Here is a 24,355-nt window from a genome sequence, read left to right as displayed (position 1 = left end):
AAGGCGATTTGCAAAAACTTACAAGATATCGATCGAAATTTTTCGTAATAGGGGACTTAAATGCTAAGCATGTCCAGTGGAATTGTAGGCAAAATAACAGTAATGGTAAAATACTTCATAATCAACTCTCAGCTGGTTACTTCACAGTTCTTCATCCCAGTAATCCGACTTGTTTCTCTTCCGTGAAAAACCCGTCTACAATTGATCTGGTTCTAACAGATCAAAGTCACATTTGTCACCGATTACTTATGCTGACTTTGACTCAGATCATCTTCCTGTAACATTCAGACTTTCCAACGAAGCTTTAATTAATCCAATTAGTTATATATTCAACTATCATAGCTAATTGGTTGGATTACAGATCTCACATTGAAAATCATGTGGATCATGAAACTATTTTAGAAAATTCCGCGGACATCGACACAGCAATAGATAATTTGAATCATTATATTATCGAAGCTAAAAATCTTTCAGTTCCCAAAGCTCAAACTAAATTAAATTCTCCTATCATCGATGACAATTTTCAACTGCTCATTCGGTTTAAGAATGTTCGTCGACGACAATATCAACGTTCTCGTGATCCTGCTATGAAAAACATAGTTAAGGTTTTACAAAAAGAAATTAAACATAGATTTACTCTTTTGTGAAATAAAAATTTCGCTAAAGAAGTTGAACAAATTAAACCATATTCTAAACCTTTCTGGAAACTTTCTAAGGTTCTTAAGAAACCTCAGAAACCAATTCCTGCTCTCAAGGAAGGATATTAAATACTTCTTACAAATGGCGAAAAAGCTCAAAAACTTGCTCAACAGTTCGAGAGTGTCCACAATTTTAATTTGAACGTTGTGAGTCCTATTAAAAATGAAGTCTCACTGAAATATGATCATATTTCAACTCAAGTGTTATCACAAGATGACATTATTGAGACGAATTTTGATGAAATTAAGTCAATTATTAAGACACTTAAAAACATGAAGGCTCCTGGTAATGATGGAATCTTTAATATTCTTATTAAAAATATCTTCCCGCTGTTGCCTTGAGACTCTTGGTTAAAATTTTCAACAAGTGTTTTTCTTTAGCTTACTTCCCAAAAAGATGGAAAAACGCTAAAGTAATTCCTATCCTGAAACCTGATAAAAATCCAGCAGAAACATCAAGTTATCGACCAATTAGCTTACTTTCTTGTATCAGTAAACTTTTTGAAAAAAATTATCTTGTTGAGAATGATGTCTCATATAAATGAGAATTCAATTTGTTTACCAGAGCAGTTTGGATTTCGTCATGAACATTCAACTACTCATCAACTTGTCAGAGTAACGAACATGATAAAAGCAAATAAATCTTCTGGGTTATCCACTGGAGTTGCTCTTCTAGACATAGAAAAAGCATTCGACAGTGTTTGGCATAAAGGTTTAATAGCAAAAATGTCTGATTTCCAGTTTCCTATTTATTTGATCAAAATGATTCAAAATTATTTAACTGATCGTACTCTTCAGGTTGAACAATTGAAAATTACTGGGCAATCGCAGCCAGCAATTGCGGGTAAATTTGAAGAATTCCATCTTCTGTTTCCATCAGAGCTGCAAATTGTCAGTCATGTCAAATGACCTTGACAGACTGACTAAAATCATCATCAACTGTAATCGGTACGGTCAATGTGTCTATCAAATGAGATACTCGATAGTTCAATGACTAAGTAGAAGTATTCTCAGTCAAAGACAGGTGACGCATTTTGTTCTCTCTCTCATTCTCCTATTCCCTGTTGAAGTAAAAAAATTCCATGAGAGTACTAACATAAACATAAATTGATAAAGTTAATTGTTCTTTGTAAAAAGTCATCGGATTTCGGAGTTTATTGGTGTACATGAATTTAATTCAATGTTTATGCTGCTTGATTAATATTTAGTCACGTCGTAATCAAGCAGTGACAGGAGAAATGAAGATAATATCAATCGCATCGGCAATCAATGAGCGTCCTGGTGAGTATAATGTCAAGAGAATTTAAGTTATGACAGATCGGCTCTCAGACACTCAATATATGATGATTGGTAGAGCCTGGTCGGCAGTAGTCCAGTGACATAAACTTTCCAATCTTCGTCGTGCAAAGTTGCTCGTTGATAGTGACATTTAGCAGCTCTGGTTTCCACTGATCTAATTCTTTTTTTTTCACATTTGACATTTGGATCTAATTCTGATCTGATCTGATTTCGTTCAAACTGTAAAAAATGTAACCGTCTAAAGCTGCAACTTTAAAGCATCCAACTTGTGCATTGAGGTATTACACTACAACAAGAAGCAGCTGCTCGAAGAGAATAAAATCTCGAAATTTATTTTATTTGTGTCCTAGCATTCAGTAAAGAGTTGAAAAGTTTTACTAAGTCGTCAATATAAACGAAATATAATTGTATAATGAATCAAACAGTGAAAATACCATAAAATCCAAACTAAAAACAATCTTCGAGAATAAAATATATTTTTTATCTTCGTTTTTTTTTCAGGTTACACTTCCATCTTGGATGCTATTATTACCGTAATGCTCCCGCGTACGTCGTCAGGATTCCAACGCCATTTACCGTACCGTTAGAATACAGCACCATCACCACAAAAAAACAACAACAACCTGTTCTACGTAATCGATCACAATCGATCACTCCAGTACGTATGGTAAGTTATGGTGCAATAAATTGGTTTGGTGTAAAAGAAAAATACAACGGTATTTCAAAAATTCTCCTCCACTCCAATGGTTCCGAGTCGACCATTTATTTATTTCATCGCAATAAAAGAAGGGAAAGCAACTTTTCATATTCTCCGACAACACCGACATCTTGAGAACCATCTTTCCTCGGGGACTCTAGGGAGGAAATAAAAAATAAAGCCGATAAAGTCTGGTGATTAAATTACACAATTTATTATCAGTATTTACCTTTCTCGTTCCGTGGAGTGCATAGAAGGTGTGCATAGAAGCAGTGCTGTACTCTTTGCTTTCCCCATCAATAGGTTTCTGAGGGCCGGCTAAAAATAGACGATTGACCGTGAGAGCGTGAGCGCATGAACATTGGGAAAAGGTTTAAAGGTTAAAATCAAAGCTGGCAGTTTATTGAAACGACCGAACGTGATTCTATTCTCCGGTAATTCGAAAACCGTTAGAAACGTAACAAATTGATTACCTCTGGCTGGTTCTGCCTGATGCAGATTCGTTATTGATAGCAGTCATCTTCAGTTCACCGGATGGCTCAATTTTATCTTAGCATATTTGTCTTCAGCTGTTTCAATTATGGCAATAAGCTTCAGCCGGTCATTAAGAACTGTAAAATTAATTTAAAATCGTTCAGAGAGACTACTCTATTGGCAAAGACACAGAAAATAGCAAACACGTACTATTAGGTATTAATAAAATCTCGTCGTGATGATAGTAATTTCGTGCTCTAACAGTAATTACCCTTTATCATCATTAAATTCTATTATCGCAACCCGCTGAGAACCCGGGAGCGCTGAATCAAACGGCTCCCGAAGTGCCGGGGAAAAACTGTCTATCCGTATGTCTGCGCCTAAGATGAGCCCCTCGGGACAAGGTGAGGTGTGCAATCATCCATTATTATCATCATCACCACCCTTGCTTGCGAGGATCCTGACTCGTTCCGATACCCGAGACTCAACCTGCCTGGCGGACCTCAACCTATGTGTCACAGTCTGTTTCAGTCACCGTGTCGGCTGGGATCGAGAACGAATCGTAACACTTTATGAGCCGTTGATTAAAATTTTTTCTTAACAATTGCATGTTTGAGCTGTAGCTACCAACATACACCGTTCTGATGGGTGATGGCCAGGGCAGTCGTGGGGAAACGGAAATTAGCGATTAGATTTTGTTCGCACCAACGATCCAACATCGCATGAGCGAAGTAACTGCTCAGGAACATACATAGATTAATGAATATTTATGTACTTTCTGGAAGATCACTCAGCTGGATAGTTACTCGCGTTTATTGGAGCATCTTTCCTGTCTGGATACAGTTTAATTCTATAGTAACTAGAAATTGGCCTCAATATCGATGTACCAACTGGTTCAATGCTTGCGTTTTTTTTTCGAAATGAGTCTAAGTGTTTTCAGTATTTATCCATTTATTTTGCACGGATGTAATTTTACACATACTTCGTTCAAATCGAGCTGTCTTTTGCACTTCATCTATATTGAATTACTACCAAAACCGGAGATAAGAAATGAAGGGTAATATTAATGCTTCACCTACTTGACGAAAGGACGACGATTCAAAAGACTCCTATGTGATTTGGACGGGTTTAGTATTCGATTATTTCCACTGAACAAAATGGTTTGTATTCTGCCAAACATCATCGAACATCTTCATTTTTTTCCAATTATTACACAACTTTTTAAATCAATTTGAATGAATAAAATGATTTTTTTTATTTCACCAAGGGCGTTTTTGCTTCTGAGTTAGTGATCTTTCTCTGGCGAAGAATGTTTCTAATACCAGTAATCTGAATTATATTCAGATAACTCACTATTAATTAAAAGTCTTCTTCTATCAATCGGACAGCGTTAAGGCTTCTTTTCTAAGAATGCAGTCAGAGTGAAAGCGTCACGCGAAGCGTAGAGGAGCGCGTGCGAGCTAGTTGCATTTGATCAAAGCGAACCTATCAGAGTGAATGCGAGGCGAAGGCCGTACATCGCATTGAATCGCTTCGCTTCGGTTCGCGTTCCGCACTCACTCTGACATCAACCTAATATTGTAGTATGATGCTACACATTGACGCATTACATGGTATTAAGGGCTGAGGCCAGTGTGTTTTAGGGTGATTTAGAGGGCTATTTTCACGCTTCAAATCTGATTTTCTCAGAAACGTTCACGAATATCATAAAATCCAACTGACAATCTCTTAGAAAGTTAGTTTAGATTATGCTGTGAAAATTTCAGAATGATTCATTGATTTTAGCGGTCGGGAACATCTTTTTTTTCTGAAGGACGAATTGCATAGCTGAAAACGGCAACTTGTTCATTGAATATCTCGCCTTCAAAAGCATAGATCAAAAATCTATCGTGGCAATGTCTAGATAATTAATTTAGATGCGATTATTGCATAAAAACATATATGTTGTCGCGATGAAAATAAAATGAAAATTATTTTTTTGAAGGTAAGTCGATTTCTATGGCGGCGCCATTTTTCCTGCTCCAGTTTCCTGGTAACGTAACGAAACACGAGAGAGAAATAAAATCGGCTCAGAAAGGCTGCCAAACAAGCGGTAGCTTTATTCGATTTTATGTTATGTAGTCAAACTTGTAACCGAAAATATCAAAACTTTCTTGGCTACCCGGCCCATCGAGAGTCATTTTGCACATATGCGAGAGAGCATGGAGGGAAATGTAATACGCAGAGCGAGCCACGTAGTTATACGCGACCTACTGGCCTCAGCCCTTAGATCTCTTTTGAAATCTAATTAGGCTGCAATACCTTGTTGTTCATGTTTGGTCATGTCATTTCTGTAACACCGGTTCTCGGTTTTCGGTTCCGAAAGAACCGGAAATAGTGAATTGAATCTCCTTTCTCGAAGACGGCAAGACCTATTTTCACAAACCTAGATTTAAAGAAATGCTTTGAATTCTCCGGATTCGAAATTTTTACACGAAGAGTGTTGAAAATTTCAAACGATGCAAAGACCACAAAAACACTGGAGTTAATGACAAAACGAAACTGCTTTTGCTAAACCGGTTCTCGTTCTCTAGTTCCGAACGTACTGGGAATAATGGTCAAGAGCTGCAGAAAATGGAACTCACTCAAATTTCTGAAAGACAGTTAAACCGATTTCCACCAACTTGAGCTCACATGAAAGGTCTTGTGGTCTCACAGACTACTATGGTCTGAACTTGGCCTTAATAGTATATAACGTAAAAAAAACGTTAAATTTCTTGGAAACTGGTGAAAAAATCTGGGAAAAAATGAAAACATATGGCCATAGAAACTTACTTGGCTATTCTAAAAGTGAAAATAGTAGTCAAAAATTCTGAAATGTAACTTGCAACATCGTCGGAATGGCATTATTACACCAGGGATTTAGATTATTTAGATTACACATTAATCATGCCATTATTACTTTTAACTATTAGGGGGACTTAAACAGGGTTTTAATCGCAAAATCGCTCATGAAAACCAATTGAAATTATTAAAGATAAAACAAAGCCCGGGTTTCAAGCCAGTTGTCGTATGTTTGAGACCCGACATTGAAGGATTCTTAGAAGTTAGCAAGATCGTAGCACCAACCATGCAATGATTATGTACGGTATGAATCGGCTGCGAAGTCTGTTGAAATAGAAAGACCAAATACCACAACAGGAATGCAATGTCAGGACTTTGCTTTGAAGATAAAACTGTTGTTTTGGAAACCACAAATTATTTCTGATAGGAGAGAAATCCTTACAATCCCATAGAACGCCATTGGATTTTTTTCCGACCTCCGGTTGCGGAAAGATACTAAATAAAAACAATTCAACTTCACGAGCATTGCGACGTAAAAACGAATAAAGTCCTTTGATCTGGCCTCATAACTTTTATGACGTTTGTTTTTAAAAAAAATGGACAAAAATTATCGATTTTTCATGGGTTTACCTTCATCCGTAATGACGAAACTACCCATTCAGCGTCAATCATAGTAACCCATGTGGCAGCAGACAAAATTCGATAGCTCTGTCAGTCTAACTCTAACCGTGATGCCAAAAACAGTGGATCAATTCCGTTCAGAAGTGTGCGCCTTCTTTATTTCATTTCAATAGTGCTCAGAACTGAGCAAATGTCTGTGAGTAAGTGACAAATAATGTCACTCAATTTGCTCGGAGACGGCTGAACCGATTCGCACAAACCTAATTTCAAATGAAACGTTTTACAGCCTTATACAAAGTACCTAAATTTAATTTGGATCTGGCTTGTGCTTCCGGACAAGGTGATATGCATCAAAAATGAAAATAATGTCAGCTAGTAGCTTTTTTCGAAGATGACACAACCTATTTTCATCACCTTAGATTCGACTGACAGGTCTTCAGATATCATATGAATAACCCGATTTTTGTTCAGATCCAGTTGCCGGTTCCGGAGAGAGGAAGCTTGGAGTAAAAATGTCAATTTCAAAAGTATTTTTTCCATAAGTGATCATGTGATAGGCTCATATCAGATTTTCATAAAATCAAACCCAAATTAACAGGCCTGATAGTCCCATAAAATATCAAAGTCCGACTTTTGGATCTAACATTACAAAGTGATGAGTTTTCAAAATTTCAAACCGTCATAGAAATTTGTAAATTATCTTCTAACTAGTGCTCGAAACTGTTCTAATGTCTAGTTCATGTTAGTTTATGACAACTTAAATCCAAGGTGCTAAAATTGTTGAATTTTTTTATGAATTGGGCTTAAAACCTATTTCAGTTTGTAGTTATTTTTTGTCTGATGGTTTAATGATCCGAATTTCACTAAACCGGTATTCAGTATTTGGTTCCGGAAATACCGGAAATAGTGGTCAAAATCTTTAAAATCAGATCACTTCATTTTCTCATATATGATTGATTCGATTTTCAATAACTTAAATGCAAAAGTATTACAATTATGCAAAAGAAGTCTTAGATACTGATTTCTAAACTTGGCTTCGTTCTTGTATTTTTTTTAAGATTCATTGTTTCAAAGCATCAATCGTTGCTTGTTTATCCACATAAACCAATGATTCACGTATCCCCACAAAAAATTGTCGAACGCGAAGGCCAATTCACCGGCCCATTCCTCTAAATAAGGTTGTCATTGAAATGTTCTTTCAATAAGTTAATTGTATCGGCCGCTGTATGACAACTGGCATCATCCTGTTCGAACCTCATCTAGATCTCATTCATATCTTGAAGATTTGGCAACAGAAATCGATTGATCATGGTTCTGCATCGATTTCCATTCACGATAACGCGTCGTCCTTCCTCATTTTTAAAGAAATAAGGACCGATGATTTCACCAGCCCACTGACCGCACAAAACAGTACATTTATCGGTTAGATGAGGTTAGACTCAGAATTCAGATTCATGTTCGGAATTCAGGTCCAGAATCCTGCTTCCCGGTTTAGAGTTTAGGTTCAGATACAACATTTTTGTCAGGAATTCAGACCCAAAATCTAGGCCTGAGAACTCATGTCCAAAACACACGAAAGCTTATTTATTCCTGTCAGGAGTTCAGGTCTACAACCCAGATCCAAAATGCAGGCCTAGAATTCGGTTCCCTATTTTCGCTCAAAAATCCAGGTCCATATTCTGAAAATAGGTCCAGAATTCAGGTGAATAGTCCGGGGTCAGAATTCTGGTCCAGAACTAAAGTCCAAGTCCAGTTTGAAAATTAAATTCCAGAATTCAGATGCCGAGTTCAGGTAAAAAATCAATAATTTTGGTCCAGAATCTGAGTCCAATTTAAGAATTGAGATTCACGCTAAGAACTCCGGTCCAGAATCGAAGTTCCGATTTTAGGTTCAGAATTCAGATTCTGCACTTAGATCACAAATTCAGGTTCAGGTTCTGAGTTTCAATTAAAGTACGGAATCCTGGTCTGGAATTCAGATCTTGGCTAAGAATCCATATACAGAATCCAGGTTCAGATTTAAAATCCAAATAAAGAATTCTGTATTAGTTTCAAAATACAGTATCAGGATCCAAGGTCAATGCAGGTCCAGAACTCAGATCCAGAAACCAGGTCCTTAATCGTGCTTCAAAACTTTGGCCCAGAATCCAAATCCAGAGTTATGTTTCTGAATCCACCTTCAGGTTCAGGTTCACAATTCTGATGCATTCCCAGTATCTATGTCAAATTTTTCGAGTAAAATCTTGCTGAAAATCCTGAATCCAGTTCCAGAATCCTGCCCCAGATTCAGATCCAAAACCTTCATCCCGAGTTCAAGCCAAGAAATGAGGTTCAGGTCTAGAATCCAAATCCATGCTCAGTATCAAAGTGTAGTTTTCTGTAGGTTTATAATCTCTGTCAAAATTCTGGTTCAATAACCATGTCCAGATTCAGTATTCATATCCAGAAACCTTGTCGGATATCCCAATCTAGGATCCGGGCTCAGAATCCTTGTCTAAATTTAGTATCTTTGTCAATAATTTAGGTTCAAGTTTATAATTGAGGAATCCCAGAGAACTTAGATCCAGAATCCAATTCAGGCTCCACAGTTCAAGCGCAAAATAGGTTCAAAGTTTAGTTTCGGAAACTCTGTCAAAAATGAGAAAACAGAATTCTGGTGCAGAGTCCAGGTAGGTTAAGGTCTCTGCCAGGAGTTCAGATTCACAACCTACCACAACCAGGTCTAGAATCCAGATCCATGTTCCGAATATAAGTACTGAATTCTGCTTCGTGTTCAGAATCCACATTCTGATAAAGAATCTCTTTCAAGAATCCAGGTTAAAATTCAGTATTCAGATCCAGAAACCTTGTTCGATAGTTCACTATTGTACTCCAGTGTTCAGGACCAGCATCCAGATCTAGATATCGCTTAGTTATTACTGCAAGTTTTTCTTATAATCATAAAACCAAATTCTATTGGATGTAATAAACACAGTCATGCACATCTTTATCACCCAAACTTAATTTTTGTCGTTATTGCCCCTGTGGAAAGTCGTCGCTTGAGAGTCGCAAATGAACTGTTTGACCTCAAATAAACTGTTTGATTCAAAATGTTTTCATTTTGTCTTTCACACATAAAAACCAGAACTAGAAATAACTCGAAAAGTTACTTTTGAACGAGTTCTTAAAAAATCAAAGTGTTGTCCACATACGGCGCAAGAAAACACGCTAAATGCAGAACTTTTCTCCATTAGCCAACAGAAAAGACAGTCTGAAATTATGACTGATAAAATAAAAATAATGTAATCCACAAAAACTGGCGTCATAAGCTTTTTTTTAAATCTGTCTGCAACCTTCTTCAATCCAGGAGCATTCCGCCAACTGAACTACTGTGGATGTTATGATACGCAACTCAGAAGACGTCCCGCAAGAAAAGAACTTGGTATTTGATCTGACTGTGCACGATCGGTAAAATTCACATTTTAGTCGATCCTCTGTGATTCAATTACGCACTCAAAAACTTCATTCCTCTACCAGTCGATCTCACATTACTCTCCTGTTTGGCAATGATATGTGAGGTTTTGTTGTTGTTTTGCTTACCCAATGATTGCCGCAGAATTTTCATAATTTTTTTCTACTTGGTGGGCAGTAAGGAGTGTATCGATAAGTAGTTAGCAACATTCAAACAGTTATTACTCTGAAACGGCTTATATTTTTAGCAGCGTGTTTTGCGGTGACATGTTTGTTTACATGTCAATAACAGCTGCGCAATCGATTGGTTTCGGTACGGTTTATCGTTTCAATGATGAGTCGAATTGATCCGGACACGCGAAAGAAAATTCTGCACACTTGGTGCTCAGAAAGTAGTGTCACGTACAACGAAATTGCAAAACGGGTGAAAGTGCACCACACCAGTGTCAAAAATATTATCGAGAAGTTCGGTAAGACCCTTTCCATGAAGGATTTGCCCCGATCTGGTAGGAAAACGGGTCCCAGCCAGCCCGGCCGGGACTTAAAAGTGGTTGAGTACATTAGGAAAAACCCATCGGCGCCGACGCGGGATATGGCCAAGCAGTTCAACACCAACATAGGGATGAATCAAAGGATCAAAGTTCAGAACTCCCTGAAAACGTACAAGAAACAGAAGGTGTCGAAAAAGTCCCCGGCACAGCAAGTTCAGGCCAAAACAAGAGCGCGAAAACTGTATAACCGGATTCTAAAAAATAAAGACGAATGAGTCTTGATCGACGGCGAAACCTACGCCAAGGAAGACTCTCGAGCGCTGCCCGGACCGCAATATTATATGAAATCGGTGTACCAGGACCTGGACGACGCTGACACCTCGGTGGCGATGAAAAAGTTTGGGCAGAAGGTGTTGGTCTGGCAAGCAATTTTTACCTGTGGTTTGTGGTCGTCGGTTTTCTTCACGAAGGGCACAATTAACGCCAAGGTGTACGAGGAAGAATGTTCGAAGAAGAGTTTCATTGGGAACATTATAAACGGCATAATCGTATTGCAAACTTAACGCAATGTCGTCGTTGCCAAGGCTTCGGTCATGTAACCAAAAATTGTCATATGGATATACGGTGTTTGAATTGTGGTAAATCGCATTCGAAAGACGTTTGTCCAATGAATGAAACCACTGATAAATTTTCATGTTCAAATTGCAATGGAAATCATAAATCCAATTATTTGAAATGTCCTGTCAGGGAAAAAATTTTAATCGCTCGTTCGCTTAGACAACAAGTCAAATCAACGACCTTAAATTTACAGAACATACCTGAAAATCAAAAACCCGTTACAAATGCCACGCCTAATTCTTCTAAGGCACCTATTTCTTCGAATTTAAAACAAAAAACAGGTACGCCTGCCAATTCGTCTTCTAACGAAAACAATTTATTGACAGGTAGATCGACCTCGTCATCATCTTCTTCTAATGTCAGTTATGCTGGTATATTAGGTAGAAATCTACCACCTATTTCTTCTAATGTAAATAATCAAAACACAGGACCGCCTTGCAGTCCATCGTCTAAGGAAAACAATTTATTAATAGGTAGACCGGCCAAATCATCTTCTTCTAATGGCAGTCTACCTACAAATATTCCTTCAATGCCATTCGCTTCTTTCAATGAAGTCGATTTAGGCGATATAACTGAAAATATAATGATCTACCTACAAGATCAACTTTTTCAAATGATCATCCAAATGAATTCGACTTCATCACTTTTTGAAGCATTTCAAATCGGATGGAAATTTGCAAATAATATTATAATGAATTCAAAATTTAACAGTGATGTTAAATAATCATTTGAATATTTTAAATTGGAATGCTCGATCTTTGAAATCGAGTGAAGATGAATTTTATAATTTTCTCGAAGTTCACAAAATCCATATTGCCATTGTGACCGAAACTTTTCTCAAACCAAATGTCAAATTGAAAAGTAATCCACATTATGTGGTTCATCGATTTGACAGGTTTACTGGAATGGGTGGTGGAGTTGCCATTTTTGTCCAACGGCAAATTAAACATCGAATTTTACCTTCTTTCAATACTAAAGTTATTGAAAGCTTGGGAATCGAAGTTGAAACCATTCATGGAATTTATTTCATCGCTGGAGCATATTTGCCATTCCAATGCACCTGCGAACAATTAAATTTCTTTAAAGGCGATTTGCAAAAACTCACAAGATATCGATCGAAATTTTTCGTAATTGGGGACTCAAATGCTAAGCATGTCCAGTGGAATTGTAGGCAAAATAACAGACTTTCCAACGAAGCTATAAATAATCCAATTAGTTTTATATTCAACTATCATAGAGCTAATTGGTTGGATTACAGATTTCACATTGAAAATCATGTGGATCATGAAACTATTTTAGAAAATTCTGCGGATATCGACACAGCAATTGATAATTTGAATCATTACATTATCGAAGCTAGAAATCTTTCAGTTCCCAAAGCTCCAACTAAATTAAATTCTCCTATCATCGATGACAATCTTCAACTGCTCATTCGGTTGAAGAATGTTCGTCGACGACAATATCAACGTTCTCGTGATCCTGCTATGAAAAACATAGTTAAGGATTCACAAAAAAGAAATTAAACATAGATTTACTCTTTTGCGAAATGAAAATTTCGCTAACGAAGTTGAACAAATTAAACCATATTCTAAACCTTTCTGGAAACTTTCTAAGGTTCTTAAGAAACCTCAGAAACCAATTCCTGCTCTCAAGGAAGGAAATCAAATACTTCTTACAAATGGCGAAAAAGCTCAAAAACTTGCTCAGCAGTTTAAGAGTGTACACAATTTTAATTTGAACGTTGTGAGTCCTATTGAAAATGAAGTCTCACTGAAATATGAGCATATTTCAACCCAAGTGTTATCACACGATGACATTATTGAGACGAATTTTGACGAAATTAAATCAATTATAAGGAAACTCAAAAACATGAAGGCTCCTGGTAATGATGGAATTTTTAATATTTTTATTAAAAATCTTCCCGATGTTGCCTTGAGACTCCTGGTTAAAATTTTCAACAAGTGTTTTTCTTTAGCTTACTTCCCAAAAAGATGGAAAAACGCTAAAGTAATTCCTATCCTGAAACCTGATAAAAATCCAGCAGAAACATCAAGTTATCGACCAATTAGCTTACTTTCTTGTATCAGTAAACTTTTTGAAAAAAATTATCTTGTTGAGAATGATGTCTCATATAAATGAGAATTCAATTTGTTTACCAGAGCAGTTTGGATTTCGTCATGAACATTCAACTACTCATCAACTTGTCAGAGTAACGAACATGATAAAAGCAAATAAATCTTCTGGGTTATCCACTGGAGTTGCTCTTCTAGACATAGAAAAAGCATTCGACAGTGTTTGGTACAAAGGTTTAATAGCAAAAATGTCTGATTTCCAGTATCCTATTTATTTGATCAAAATAATTCAAAATTATTTAACTGATCGTACTCTTCAGGTTAGCTATCAGAATTGTAAATCTGAATTGCTACCCGTACGAGCCGGTGTTCCGCAGGGTTCGAGCGATCTTGTATAATATTTTCACTTCTGATCTTCCAAATCTACCCGTTGGTTGTCAGAAATCGCTATTCTGTGACGACACAAGTCTGTTAGCCACAGGTAGAAATTTAAGAGTGATCTGCAGTCGCCTACAAAGAAGTTTAAATATTTTCAGTGATTATCTGTCAAAATGGAAAATTAAACCAAATGCAGCAAAAACGCAATTAATTATCTTTCCTCATAAGCCAAGAGCTTCTTTTCTTAAACCAAACAATAATCACATTCTCAAATTGAATGGCTTGGAATTAACATGGTCTGATCAAGCCAAATACTTAGGTTTAACGTATGACAAAAAACTCACTTTCAAGGATCACATTGAAGGAATCCAGGCAAAGTGTAATAAATATATTAAATGTTTATATCCTCTTATAAACAGAAATTCTAAGCTCTGTCTAAAAAACAAATTGTTAATTTATAAACAAATTTTCAGACCAGCCATGCTTTATGCAGTACCAATTTGGTCGAGTTGTTGTTCCACCAGGAAGAAAACGCTTCAAAGGATTCAGAATAAAATTCTGAAAATGATTTTGAAGCGTCCTCCCTGGTTTAGTACAAATGAGTTACACAGACTCACAAATATAGAACCATTAGATGTAATGTCACATAATGTTATAAGCAAATTCCGACAAAAATCGATGCAATCTTCAATTGAATCGATTCGCTCTCTGTATTAGTTAGTAAGTTAGTATATAAGTTCCTTTTCCCCATTACACAATACAAGTAGGTTTAGAATTTTCCCTACACAAAAATCTCAGAATTGCGGAAGCAAATAATGTCCTCATGGTAATAACCAAATCATATATATATAATAGGGCTGAAAAGTCACCACTTGTGGCTGAACACCCAATTTAAATCTTAATAATTTAATTTTAACTCATATTCCAATAAATAGTTATTTAAAAAAAAAATGTTTGAAGAAGAGAATGCTACCACTGTACAGAAAGCATAAGGGTCCTCCTCTCTTCTGGCCGGTTTTGCATTCAACCCACTACGCCAACTCCGTTCTACAGTGGTTGTCAAAAAATAATGTACAATTCATGGAAAAGGACATTAACCCACCGAACTGCCCAGATCTTCGGCCAATTGAAAGGTATTGGGCAATTGTCAAGCGGCACTTTCGGAAGGAAGGTACAGTGCCCCAAAACATGCAGGAGTTCAAAAAAAAACTGGACAGCTGCCACCAAGAAAGTCACAAAAGTAACTGTGCAGACTTTAATGAAGAATGTCAAGTCCAAAGTGCGAACGTTTCACAGAAACTAGGATTTTCTTCAATATAATCAGTGAAATGCATAAAAATGTAATTTTTCTACAATATATCGAAAACTGATGTCAAAATATGTTTTTTTTTTCGCTTTTTTATTCAATAATCAATGTTGCTAACTACTTTTCGATACACTCCTCACACTACCAAAAAAGCTTGGGAACCAAATGGTTTACGTAAACCTTTAGTGATAACAGCGCAATGCAGGTTTTGAACGATTGGTTACTGATTTGTAAGAAAACAATTTAACCTACGGTCTTACAAATTGTAAAAGCCTCATTACTTTAAAAGAGAACACAATCCACGCATCACATATTATGAAACATTTCACAATGACTGAAATCGATGCACACCACAGTATACAAAGTCTAGTTCTACTTATCTGTGGTTAATTTGCCACAGCCTACTGCGCAAGCATGTGTGAAATCGATGCACCGGTACCGCATATCATCATGGATATCTTGTTAGTGCGGTAAAGGCTGTACGGCTTCCAAGCCACACATGACGGACATATCAAACGGAGCTACTCTGGTGGTGGTCAAGATCATGGCTTCCCTGCAGTCGGCTAGCCAGCAGACGAACGACCATGGGATAATGTTTGTTTACTGCACCTACATTGATGCAATCAGTTCCATCACTTCTCGAATCAAACGTGGAAATACGGCAACATCAGGAGATCAGATTCTCCGGTCTTCGGCACTAATCGTAAACTGTTCAAAATGAGTTGGGTACGGGGCTGAGATGCAGTGCCCGGGATGCTGTAGAATGAGGTGTTCTATTTCTTTCATTAAAGTGGTCCTCCTGGTCTCCGGTGTGTGGTGTTTGTCGTTGCCTTGAGATTTTATTTTTTATCGTTCGTTATATTCATTGACTCAGTTTTGCTCGGGAAGACACGGGGTTCAACTTGATTGGCCTCCACTGCCACGACCAGACCAGGACGACTGGTGTGGTGTGTCGTCTTTGCAACAGCTCGTAAAAAGTGAAGTGACTACGATTATGTTGGCGAATTGGGAAACGATAAAAAAACGGTGCCAGTCTCGGTATGACGGAATTAAATACTTTACTTGATTAAAAGTTAAACAGACAATTTACTGCATTTATCGTGTCACTAATCCACTAAGCGAAGGGTTGAAACGCGGGGAAAAAGAAGCACATTGGAAATTAAATTAAGTTTTGTGTTGTATCAGAAACACATCTCTTGGATTGAACGAGCCCAACAGGGAATCTCCGGACTCGAACCGTATTACATGAAGTTAGGTCTTCGGTCTAATAATCCACATTATGAAATCAAACTTCCAACGGAATCCGTGAGCAGAAAATGCGACAGAAACTTTTACTTTTCGACTACCAGACCAAGTCGCGAAGCTAAACCGAGGCGAGATCATGTAAAACAACTCTGAGTCCGACGTTTCACTTTCTCATTGATGAGGTGTACACTTTTTTTTTGCCAAACATTAGCATTGTGATTCGCTTTGTTTGCACTTTCGCTTACCACCTGATCCGGATGAATATTTTGGGGCACCGGGGTTTGCCGGTTCCTATTTGGAGCTCGTATGCGTAATCGGTACCCTACCCTAGGTTATAGGAGAGGAAAATAATAAAACAACGGAAATTGAGCAACATGGTGAAAAAAAGGGTAGCCCCGTTTTCCCTAAGCTCTTTCACACTTTCTACTTTGGTTTGTCGTGGCATTTTACAACTATTAAGTAGACAGTCAGGCAGGCAGGTTTTCCTGAGTCGCACTCCAGTGTGCGCTGGAAAAGAAAGAAAAAAAAAACAAACGAAGCTGCAACGTGAACCACATGAACCAAGAAAGAAAACAAAACTAATTATGTATGTAGATATGGATATTCACGTGCGGCAGCACCTTGAACCTGAAGCATTTTCACGACCGCTGAACCACCCACTTGTGAAGCATTCCGCTCGGCTGAGGAGTTAAGCGGGCGGCTTTAATTTACGTACATATTGCGTGTGCTTCTCTCGAGGGCTCCAGCCAGTGTTTTGTGCGTTTTTTTCCGAGAGGCCATCTAGTTTCTCGTTGGGTAAATCTTAGATTAATTAATCTCGGATCATGATTAGTAGTAGTAGTAGCATAGTCCAATAAAGGACTGTGCCTGGTCAAGGTTAGACAAACCGTGGTTAGCCGTGTGAGGTATGGAAATGTTTGCTAGTGTCGTCAGATTTGAATATTTTAATTATACGGCAAATGAAGTCGGACTTGATGAATGATTTTGACTTGTAATTAAAAGAAGAGCAAAACTTTAGTAAAATTGTTTGGATAATGTTCCAATTTGTTTGTTAGAAATTCAAACGACTAAAAAGATCTCGATGGAAATCATTATCACATCCAAAACTTCCAGCATCACTGGGCACGTCTTTCAGCTTCCGTCATTTTACTTTTCCGTCTTGTCCCGTCACTTGAAACTCACCAGACTCAGTGGATATTGTTTTGGTGTCACAGCTAGCGGCAGTAGCCAAAAAAAAAAACAAGACAAAATAAACTCACTTTCATCTGAAACCGGTTCGCAACGACCTTACTTGACAGTGATGTCGCTATCCGGCTGCCCATGGACATGGACACGGTAATGTCTTGATGAAACGAGCGATCGGCGAAATTCACATCAGCCAATGAACTTTTACTTTCGTCTGGTTTGGGATTTGCTTGATATGCGATCGCAAATTCTTTGTTCGAAAAAAAAACGCTCCGGATTACCGTGGAACTGTACTTCGCTGAGTGGTAGCAAATCATCCCGCTGCGATCAGCTGACCTCCAATCACTTATTTTACCTCGGGTCACAACAACTAACATTTCAGGCACACGTGTTTAAAAAATAACTGAGGGTAGGTAATGTCAGAGCGAAAGTGACGTGGGACTATATTAAAAACACTAGCTTATAAGAAAAATTTACCTTGCAAAAAAAAAGTGTTTTGAAGACTAATGTGGGGCCACTGAATGCGAATATATAAATCATTTATTTTCCCAATGAAGCGTTATCGAGATACAAAAAAATATGTATTTCGGCTTCTTTACCGGTGATTGCCGTAAATCACAAGAACGACCAACTAAGGAGTGTTTCGAAAATAAGCTATCCACAAATTTTTCTTTCACATTATGATAAAAAACGACATTTTGTTCAAACTAAATATTGATCCTTTATTGTACGAGGTTAAACTTGAGCATAACGAAAACCGGATGAAATTTAAGTTATTTCTTCACGAATTTTCAAACTTTTGATCGAACGCTCTTCATCAAGTTCCGGGCAAGTGTTGCATCGCATTTTTTAGACGCTTGAGCCCAATTTTTTTTTGAACTCCTGCATGTTCCCAGCTGCCTTACCAGTCACGATTGCCCAGTACCTTTCGATGGGTCGAAGCTGAGGGCAATCTTTTGGATTGATATTTTTCTCAACGAAATTCATGCCCTTTTCCGCAAGCCAATTGAGAGTGGTTTTGACATAGTGAGCCGACGCTAAATCCAGCCAAAACAGTGGAGGTGTACTATGCTTCTTATATAAAGGCAACATACTCCTCAGGAAACACTCAGATCTATAGATTTCTGCATTTATAGCATTTATTACACTAGCGAAAGTGTAAAAAATGGTTGACTTCAAACCACAGGAACATATTGCTTGCCATACCAGTATCTTTCGGCCGAATTTCTCCACTTGAATCGACCTGTCCGCATCGCTCACATCCTCCCCTAAGACGACAGTAAAGTTTTGTGGACCTGGAAGCGTTTTTGAGTCTTCCTTTTCATAAGTCTCATCGTCCATCAAAACGCATGCATTCGGACACTGCAAAAGACACGAATACAAATTCACGGCCCTTGTTGCTACTCGCTTCTTCTGTTCTACACTTTGTTTCGAGATTATCTGCTTCTTGTAGGTCTTCAGGTTTTCGGGTTCGGGTTTTCTGCCTCTTCCTGGTAGCTCAACCAAAGAATAGTGTACCCCAAATTTATTAATGATTGTTTTAACACTGACATGATGAATTCCAAACCACTTTGCCAATTTTCGCATAGTAATATCCTTCACATTCAGCCATGTGTCCAGAACCTCAATTTTCACTTCCTTTTCAATACGCGACATTTTGAAAACGCAGAATTTCAACCGCAAAAGCAAGTAAACAAACGAAAGATGACAGTCGAACGCACAGCATGCTGTGATCTGAGCATAAAAAACCATCACAAATACATGCGTACAACACAAATGTATGTGGATATTTTCGATACACTCCTTAACTAAATTTTCTTAAGAAAAGAGTCTTTAGAAATCTATCAGAATCAAAATTTTGAACACGTCTGAAATCTGCAAAAGCCTTATTACATTTTTGTTCCGGTTTTCTTAAGTATTCCTGAGCAATTCAAAATTTTCTTAAACCTTCTGAAATCGTTTAGTTTTTCAAGCCTTTGTAAGTCTTCTAAGGTTTTCTTATATCTTCGTAAGTCTTCTTAAGTCTTCGTAAGTCTTTTTAAGCCATCTTAAGTCTTCTTAAGTCTTCTGACGTCTTCTGAAATCTTAAGAAGTCTTCTTTAGTATTCTGAAGCCTACTTCAATCATTTAAAGTCTTCTTGAGTCTTCTCGAATCTTCTACAGTCTTTTGAACTCTTCTGAAATATTCTGATGTTTTTTTAACTCTTCTGAAATGTTCTGAATTCTTCTGAAGTCCTCGAAGTCTTCTGAAGCCTTCTGAAGTCTTCTTTAGTATTCTGAAGCCTTCTTAAGTCTTTTGAAAGCTTCTAAAGTCTTCTGAAGTCTTCTGAAGTCTTCTGAATTCTTCGGAAGTCTTCTGAAGTCTTCTGAAGTCTTCTGAAGTCTTCTGAAGTCTTCTGAAGTCTTCTGAAGTCTTCTGAAGTCTTCTGAAGTCTTCTGAAGTCTTCTGAAGTCTTCTGAAGTCTTCTGAAGTCTTCTGAAGTCTTCTGAAGTCTTCTGAAGTCTTCTGAAGTCTTCTGAAGTCTTCTGAAGTCTTCTGAATTCTTCGGAAGTCTTCTGAAGTCTTCTGAAGTCTTCTGAAGTCTTCTGAAATCTTCTGAAGTCTTCTGAAGTCTTCTGAAGTCTTCTGAAGTCTTCTGAAGTCTTCTGAAGTCTTCTGAAGTCTTCTGAAGTCTTCTGAAGTCTTCTGAAGTCTTCTGAAGTCTTCTGAAGTCTTCTGAAGTCTTCTGAAGTCTTCTGAAGTCTTCTGAAGCCTTCTGAAGTCTTCTGAAGTCTTCTGAAGTCTTCTGAAGTCTTCTGAAGTCTTCTGAAGTCTTCTGAAATCTTCTGAAGTCTTCTGAAGTCTTCTGAAGTCTTCTGAAGTCTTCTGAAGTCTTCTGAAGTCTTCTGAAGTCTTCTGAAGTCTTCTGAAGTCTTCTGAAATCTTCTGAAGTCTTCTGAAGTCTTCTGAAGTCTTCTGAAGTCTTCTGAAGTCTTCTGAAGTCTTCTGAAGTCTTCTGAAGTCTTCTGAAGTCTTCTGAAGTCTTCTGAAGTCTTCTGAAGTCTTCTGAAGTCTTCTGAAGTCTTCTGAAGTCTTCTGAAGTCTTCTGAAGTCTTCTGAAGACTTCTGAAGTCTTCTGAAGTCTTCTGAAGTCTGCTGAAGTCTTCTGAAGTCTTCGGAAGTCTTATAAACTCTTCTGAAGTTTTCTGAAGTTTTCTGAAATTTTCTGATCTCTTCTGTAGACATCTGAAGTCTTCTGAAGTCTTCTGAAGTCTTCGGAAGTCTTCTGAAGTCTTCTGAAGTCTTCTGAAATCTTCTGAAGTCTTCTGAAGTCTTCTGAAGTCTTCTGAAGTCTTCTGAAGTCTTCTGAAGTCTTCTGAAGTCTTCTGAAGTCTTCTGAAGTCTTCTGAAGTCTTCTGAAGTCTTCTGAAGTCTTCTGAAATCTTCTGAAGTCTTCTGAAGTCTTCTGAAGTCTTCTGCAGTCTTCTGAGGTCTTCTGAAGTCTTCTTAAGTCTTCTGAAGTCTTCTGAAGTCTTCTGAAGTCTTCTGAAGTCTTCTGAAGTCATCTGAAGTCTGCTGAAGTCTTCTGAAGTCTGCTGAAGTCTTCTGAAGTCTTCTGAAGTCTTCTGAAGTCTTCTGAAGTCTTCTGAAGTCTTCTGAAGTCTTCTGAAGTCTTCTGAAGACTTCTGAAGTCTTCTGAAGTCTTCTGAAGTCTGCTGAAGTCTTCTGAAGTCTTCGGAAGTCTTATAAACCCTTCTGAAATTTTCTGAAGTTTTCTGAAATTTTCTGATCTCTTCTGTAGACATCTGAAGTCTTCTGAAGTCTTCTGAAGTCTTCGGAAGTCTTCTGAAGTCTTCTGAAGTCTTCTGAAATCTTCTGAAGTCTTCTGAAGTCTTCTGAAGTCTTCTGAAGTCTTCTGAAGTCTTCTGAAGTCTTCTGAAGTCTTCTGAAGTCTTCTGAAGTCTTCTGAAGTCTTCTGAAGTCTTCTGAAATCTTCTGAAGTCTTCTGAAGTCTTCTGAAGTCTTCTGCAGTCTTCTGAGGTCTTCTGAAGTCTTCTTAAGTCTTCTGAAGTCTTCTGAAGTCTTCTGAAGTCTTCTGAAGTCATCTGAAGTCTGCTGAAGTCTTCTGAAGTCTGCTGAAGTCTTCTGAAGTCTTCTGAAGTCTGCTGAAGTCTTCTGAAGCCTTCTGAAGTCTTCTGAAATCTTCTGAAGTCTTCTGAAGTCTTCTGAGATCTTCTGAAGTCTTCTGAAGTCTTCTGAAGTCTTCTGAAGTCTTCTGAAGTCTTCTGAAGTCTTCTGAGATCTTCTGAAGTCTTCTTAAGTCTTCTGAAGTCTTCTGAAGTCTTCTGAAGTCTTCTGAAGTCTTCTGAAGTCTTCTGAAGTCTTCTGAAGTCATCTAAAGTCTGCTGAAGTCTTTTGAAGTCTGCTGAAGTCTTCTGAAGTCTTCTGAAGTCTTCTGAAGTCTTCTGAAATCTTCTGAAGTCTTCTGAAGTCTTCTGAAGTCTTCTGAAATCTTCTGAAGTCTTCTGAAGTCTTCTGAAGTCTTCTGAAGTCTTCTGAAGTCTTCTGAAGTCTTCTGAAGTCTTCTGAAGTCTTCTGACGTCTTCTAAAGTCTTCTGAAGTCTTCTGAAGTCTTCTGAAGTCTTCTGAAGTCTTCTGAAGTCTTCTGAAGTCTTCTGAAGTCTTCTGAAGTCTTCTGAAGTCTTCTGAAGTCTTCTGAAATCTTCTGAAGTCTTCTGAAGCCTTCTGAAGCCTTCTGCAGCCTAGTACGGATTAGCATACTTCAATGGAAAAATGATTCTCATAGTTTCTAGGGAAACGTTTACAGCCCTTAGATGAACCGATTATTTGATTTTTATCCGACTACACACAAATAAACATATTTTGTGAATGTACGCCTAAACAAAGTTACCTTACAATTCTGTACTTTTCAATATAATTTAATCGCCAAACCTAGGGATAATCGAAAGACTCAGTTCTATTCATTGAAAATTCAATGCAATCTAATTTAGTTTTGCATTAATGATGGATTTCAATCAAACTTTCGATTTAACCCATGTCTATTCCTAGTTACTATTGATTTACATGTCGTATAAATTTCACTATTTCTTTCAGAAATAAAAACTATGATTCTGGAGAATAATTTCAATTCTGGAACTGGTTTCTAGCCAGATTTTGAAACTGAATTTAGTTCCTCAATTTATGTTCAGGATTCGAATCCAGAATTCTGATTAAGGATTTCAACTTCAGAATTGGACGACGGGTAAAGCGTGATGGATAAGTCAATGTCTTTCACGCAGCTCACCTGGGTTCGATTCCCAACCCCGCACAAAGGGTCAGACAGTTTTTCTGGCCCGAATAGATGGTTGACCTTAAGGTTAAAACCTTATTAATTCAGAATTCATGAGCAAAATTCAGGATGTGAATTTTTGATCTGGATTCTGGATCTATAAATGTTAGATCTTCATTCCGAATCTGGATTTTAAAACTGACTTCTCGACCAAAATTTAATTTCTAATTCCAGCTTCATAACATAATTCCTAAATTCCTTTTCAGAATTTAGAACTTGAATGCAGGAACTAAATTTGAAACATGGATTCTGGAGATAGATCTTGAAACTGAATTCAGTTTCTTGATTAAGGCCTGAAGACAGTGGGTCGCGTATAGATTTTGATGCACCCTCCCTGACTTCCACAATTTCCTTTGCGTCGGTGTGTTCAGGAACCTTGTTAAGTAGATTTTATTTCTCTCCGCTGCTCTTCCTTTCCCAAACACAGTGAAATAAAGCGAATAAAATGGCGGAAGCATTGAAAGTAACTAACTAACAACTAAATTTCGAAGACATTGTCAGGTGGTTTTTTTATATTCATCACCGTTTCCAAGAAAATTTAAATTGAAACGGGAAAATAGTAACAAAAAAACTACGTCTTTACGGCACTGTCTTCAGCCCGGTCCGGAATTCAAGTTCATAACTAAAATCGCAACCTGAAAATTTGGAAACTGAGTTTAGTTCAATAATTGTAGAACTAAATTTATGACCTGAATTATTGATCTGGATTCCGAACTTGAGTTTTGCAACTGTATTCTGAGCCATGATCAAGATTTCGAATTTAGTTCTTGAATCCAGTTCCGCTGAGCGGTTATTTTTGGAACCAAATAAATCTTTCTATAGGATTGCGAAGTTTACCTTACCCTTGTATCAAAATGTACAAAGAAAATTGTGTGTTCCGTGTTATTCAACTGTATAAATTAACATAATCTACTGATATGAACGATTTCTATATTCGAAAGTATGAAAGAAGTGTGTCAGTTTTATTCGTATTGCCTCCCCAGTTATGTCTGTGACATTACCCGTTCGTCTTTTGTTCTCTTTTTTAAAACATTTTACAACCTTTTCCACTTGTTTAGTGAAAGAATTAAAGCAAATACCCATACATACAGGGGAAACGTTTCCAAGAAATCAAATCTGGAGTAATTTCGTTATACTCTGGTGTAGTGAAATTATGACGTAGTCCAACGTCAAACACTATTGTACTAGCTGACATTGATGTCGATAATGTGATTCGTTAGAAGTCTGCAGCAATCGTATGAGTTTTAGCAGCACTATCTTAGGTCCGTAATCTTTTACCTCTTGGACTCGACTCGCAGTTGATTCGCTGCTGTTCTGTTGCCTTGGTCCCCGCTGTGGTGGTTGGTCGTAAGCCGCTTGCTGTGTTTTTTCTTTTATATCTGACAAACCCCGTTTGCGCTAAAGAGCGTGAATCAAACGAAGCCGCGCGTCAATTACCTATCGCTAATTTTACAATTTAATAACATCGATGGTTCACACCTCGGACTCCGTTCTGATCGACCAAACCAAAGGAGTGGCCCTCGAGATCAGTTGCCGGCACACGTACCTACCTACTCCCGTTTCCGTGGTCTGGATGCCAATTGGAAACGCAACTTTAATCCAATTGACTAGACAAATGAAAAATGCATTCTAGAAACGGGTAAACTTCGGACACACCTTCTTTAGGGA

At 37.7% G+C, this 24,355-nt stretch overlaps 1 protein-coding gene across 2 annotated transcripts in view; it reads left to right on the top strand.

Annotated features, from left to right (window-relative positions):
- LOC131438211 (uncharacterized) overlaps positions 1–24,355 on the top strand; it is a 290,745-nt gene that overhangs the window by 212,407 nt on the left and 53,983 nt on the right. For both annotated transcript variants that reach the window (XM_058608080.1, XM_058608079.1), the window contains exon 5: positions 2,499–2,664. The gene's annotated coding sequence lies outside the window, so the exon portion shown is untranslated. The remainder of the gene's footprint in view (positions 1–2,498; positions 2,665–24,355) is intronic.

Source organism: Malaya genurostris, chromosome 3, assembly GCF_030247185.1.
Source record: "Malaya genurostris strain Urasoe2022 chromosome 3, Malgen_1.1, whole genome shotgun sequence".
In the NCBI taxonomy this organism is placed as follows: domain Eukaryota; kingdom Metazoa; phylum Arthropoda; class Insecta; order Diptera; family Culicidae; genus Malaya; species Malaya genurostris.
Note: the sequence above shows the minus strand (reverse complement) of the source record. Positions and strands in the feature narration are given on the sequence as shown.